We start from the raw sequence: 4,866 nt of genomic DNA, 5'->3' as shown, positions 1-4,866 counted from the left end.
AGAAGCAGAGTTGAAATCACTTTCCTTTAAGGTTCAGAACTGAACCAAGCTGCAGGAAGGGGAAGAAAGAAACACAGTAAGGATAGTAAACTTGATGTCTTCTATGGGCCACCTGCTTGGAATAGGTGGCCTCCATGTCTCTTGGTACATGTCTTTCCACTGGTTGTTAATTGGACATGGCAATAAAAAGGAAACTGTGGTCAGATAAGTCTGAGAAACATACTTTTAAAAAGCTAAGTAAAAAACGAGACCAGACACACACAGTTAATGCTCTGAGAATTCCTGCTTATATGTGCACCTTCTAAAGGGGGAATAATAAAGGTGTGATTGTAAAATGCACATTCTCTGCATTTTAATATTTATGGAGCTATTCCATATCAAAGTCGAGGTATGCATTATAGATGTTCTTATGGACCTCATCTATTCCCCAAGGCTCTTTTGAAATCCATGGCACGACTATCAATGAGGTCAGGCCAGAGAGTCCAGGGGGGCAGCCCAGAGGTGAGCAGAGGTACCCAGGCTCAGGACAGAGTGGGCGGTGGTGTGAGGAGCGGGCACCTCCCCTTCCCTGGGTGTGCATTTCTCCTGAGCTGGGGCCCCAGGCCATGGAGAGAGGAGGCAGGTGGTAGCAGGTGGTGGCAGGTGGTAGCAGGTGGTGGCAGGTGGAAGCAGGTGGATGCAGGATCCTGTGGGGGGGGGAAGCTGCCAGAGACACTGCCTGGGACAGAGAACAGGGTGCTCCCTGTGGAGAGCCTGCACCTGTCCAGTCAAGCCACAAACCAGCCAAGGAGCCAGGAAAACTGGTTTCAGAGGAAAGAGCCTCCGAAGATGGAGAGCAGAGCTGCTGGGCAAGGCCTGGGGGGCTGCCTAGGGAAAGGCAGGGGGCCGGCCCTGGAGGGGCTCTGATCAGTGGTTCCTGTGAGAGCAAGGACGGCAGGGGCCAGCCGGGCAGAGGAAGCCTCTTCCCGCCCACAAGCCAGAGGAGCCGGCACGGAGCCCCAGGTGGGGAGCACCCCACCTTGCCCCAAAAGCACAGGGGACTCTACAGGGGAAGACTGGGCTGCGGAGGGTGAGTGGGGTCAGAACAGCCGCCTGGTAAACAGATGAGGGGTGGAAAGAGCACCCGCTGACAGACTTCTCCCTGGGGAAGAAGAGGAGTCCAAGGCGGAATCCGTGGGATGAGGAAGTCCTGTCCCTTTCTGTCTGAAGTTTCCCGGGTTCTGCATTCTTCTCCCTTCTCTTGTTCATTTCCCCTCATCCTGTATAGTGACTGGGGGATGTTGGTGGAGTGGCCATGGGGTGGGTGAGCAGGTGGGTTGGAAGGGCAGAGGTGGGTTGCTAGGCTGGAAGGGAGCAGCAGCCCAGGGGGCTTTGATGAGCAGCTCCCTGTGGCTCAGGAGTTGTTTAATCAGCAACCTTTTTGGGAGGGGGAGTATCAAAGGGCTTTGGAGACATGAACATTCCATTCTCCCAGGGGGCTGTTTCCAATTCTCAAACTTGAATCAGACTCTGTTTTCTCCATCAGACTCAATTTACCTACCTACACTGACTACCTGTCTTTAAATCTGGCTTCACTGTCAAGCACACATAGAGAGCCACCTGGTAGCCGGAGGCCTGGGAAGTTCAGAAGGACAGATCTGCCTGGCCAGGCTGGAGGAGGCATGGCGGCCACCAAGCAGCCACACTGGAACCATCCATTGGATCAACCATGTGAGTTAGGAAATGGAGTTGACTCCGGGAGCCGTCAATGCGGAACACACAGCAAGGGCATGTGCTGCCAGATCCTGCAAGGTTGAGCATTTGGTCCAACCAAACTGGCTCTAGGGAAACCTTCCCAGAGTAGGAGTGTGAGGCAGTGTGGGGGCCTTGTCAGGAGACACCATGAATCCAGAACCAGGACCCAGGCGGGACCAGCCAGCCGTGCTCCACCCTCGGCTGAAGATGGCCCACCAGAGGGACCCGGATCTGCTCTGCTCTGCCAGACCCAGGTTGAGACCCAGAGGCCCGTCTTCAGTGCACCAGAGGGTAAGAGGTGCATGCGCCTGGTTGTCCAGGTTGGAGGGCACAGACACAGCAACAGGCTATGTGACCTAGGCAAGAGAACACACAGTATCACACCTAGAAAGTGAAGGTGACCAGAAGATTCACTCAAGACAAGTCACCCTCTGAGATGCGCATGACTGGGCTGCATCGGCAGCCCCCTGCAGCCCCTAGCAGCCCCCGGCAGCCCCCTGAGTCTTGGTGCTGCTGCGGACCTGGCTGGTGGTCAGGAAGCAGAATCATCGTATCCCACGTCTTTCTCCCACTCCCCTCTGGGCACCCCAGGGCAGGCTTCACGGGGGCCCCCTCCGCCTTTGTCTGCCCGCTGCACCAGGCAGCCATTGGCACGGACATCTGCTCATAAATGCCAATAAGAGGCACCAGGTATTTTCCCATGCATAATTCATTTTCACAATAACTGAATGAAAAGCACACAGTATTTAACTATTAAAGTTTTATGGAATGAGGTGAATACACAATTCTGATTTAAAAAAATATATTCTTTTCATTTCAATTGCTTTTTTATGGTAATAGTTTGAAACACTTGGAGGGATGCCTGATAAATAATATTCAAATGTTCTTTTATTTTTTAATAAACTCAATTATTCAATTGAAAATTTAATTTAAAAAATTTAGACTATGTAATAGGGTTTAATTTGGAGATTCTTTCTCTCTTTCTTTCTTTCTTTTTTACCTTTATTCCACTTATTTATTTTTATGTGGTGCCGAGGGTCGACCCAGGGTCTCTTTCCCTCGGAGCCCCGCCCCAGCCCTGGAGGTCACTTCTCAGTCCCACTGAACTGGAACACACTTGCAGGTACCTGGTGTTTCCAGTAGGTAATTCCTAGGGTCTGAGATGAGGACATTTAAACTTTTTGTGACAACTTTCCAGGAAAGTCTCTGTTTCCAGAAGAAGAGAACAATGACAACTGACATCTACTAATTTGCTCTGGAAATACTTGGTTTCCCCCAAAATGGCCCCACCAAGGAGGCAGGAATGTCTTAGAGCTGCAGTGGCCCACCCCTGCCTGGACCATGTCCATCTCACAGCGGAAGCAACTGAACATGCACAGGACCTATTAGGGCCTTCTGGGCCATCAGTCAAGGAAGGAGCTGATCTGGCCTCTCGTCCAGTGGGCCTGGTCAACCTGGCATGTCTGAATGCCGGGAAAGAAGCCCCCAAGGTGTGGCGTTAGGGGTGGGCCTTTAGGGGGTGATGAGTGACGAGATGGAGACCTTGTGGGGGGTCAGTGTTCTCATAGAAGAGACTCCGGAGAGCTCGCGTGTCCTTCCCACCGTGTGAGGACAGACGGGAGCCATCCTGCACCGGGAACCAGGCTCTCACCAGACACAGACTCTGCCAGCTCTTCATCCGGGACGTCCAGCCTCAGACTGTGAGGATAGAGTTTCTGTGGAGCGTAAGGCACCCAATCTGTGGTGTTTGTGAGAGGAGCAAGAACAGCCAAGGACGACGGCTCAGTCCTGTTGGTGCCTCGGAGAGCTGCACCTCTTGGCCTAATGCATACGGTTAAACCATCACTAGGGTCCTTGCTTGTCCCCAGGACAACGAGCTCAGCTGGCCCCACTGATGGTCAGACAAGCCACCGTAAGCACACCCCCTCCCCAGCCTCTTCCTGTCCTCCCACCTGAGCTGAGAGTGTAGAAGTAGCAGAGAAAACACATTCTAGCTCCACAAGATTGCCCCAGAGGCAAAGCTGCACCAAGAGACAGCAGCATGATTCCACTCTGGACAATGTTGTGTAACTGGGGGCTGGCCCTCGCCAGAGTACGGCCAGGGGTACCTGGCGGGATCCTGGTGGCAGAGTCACCTGGTGCCTATCCACAGCAACTCTGCTTACTGAGCTTAGCCACCTCCAAAACTGTTCAGCTCACCCCAAATGTAAATGACCCTGTGGACAGGTGGCGAGTCAGGAGGTCAGGGCAGGCCAGAACACAGGAGCAGGAGGGGGTCTTCTGATGAGGTCAATTTCCTGCTTGACGAAAGCACTCATGGACACAAGCAGGGGACACTTCCATACTGATGCTCCTAAGTGGGGGATCTAATAGAAAAACTAAAACAGATGCATGAATAGAGGGGACACCAATCAATAATAGTGAGGAGCACGTGGACAGGGAGGGAATAAGGAAAGGAGGAAATTCCAGAGACCATAAAAAGAAAAGGCCCAAACTCCCCCACCGAATTCCCAGCTCTGGGCCCTTCCCTTCAGAGAAGTCTCTCTCCGTACCTTGGTCACTTTGGCAGTAACCTGCTGCTTCCTGGCTGTCTCTGTGTCCTGTCCACCCATTCTTTGCTGAACAAGGACAATGAACACAGCACCTCTAGTTGATAACAGCAAGAAGAGGAAAGGCTGGAACCATAATGTCCCCTTCAAGGGCTCGTCCCCATGGCCCAGCAGCTCCCACCAGTCCCCACCCCTTGAAGATTCCACCTCCCAGTGGCAGCAAACTGAGGACTAAGCCCTTAATGCATTGGCCTTTGGGGACATTTAGGCTCCAAATCATGGCTAGTTCCGTTGCAGAAGCTCACCCGAACATCTACTCCGAGGTGAGATGGATACGTGCTCCGGAAACCAGGCTCTGGAGACAAACAGAATGCTGGTGGGATGAACCCAGAGGTGCACAGGCCACCCCAGGAGCACGTGCCCTCCCCAGCTCCTCCAGGGCCTGCAGTGGCCTTTGACATTCTGTGGACTGGGAGTGATTTTAAGCACGCCCAGGACAGTGGGAAAAGCCCCCACCTTGCCCGGACCCCGTCGTGGGCTCCTTCACAAACCTTTGACCTCGGTTCCCGCCACCCTGTGAGTA

The sequence above is a fragment of the Urocitellus parryii genome, chromosome 3 (assembly GCF_045843805.1).
Source record: "Urocitellus parryii isolate mUroPar1 chromosome 3, mUroPar1.hap1, whole genome shotgun sequence".
In the NCBI taxonomy this organism is placed as follows: Eukaryota; Metazoa; Chordata; class Mammalia; order Rodentia; family Sciuridae; genus Urocitellus; species Urocitellus parryii.
Note: the sequence above shows the minus strand (reverse complement) of the source record.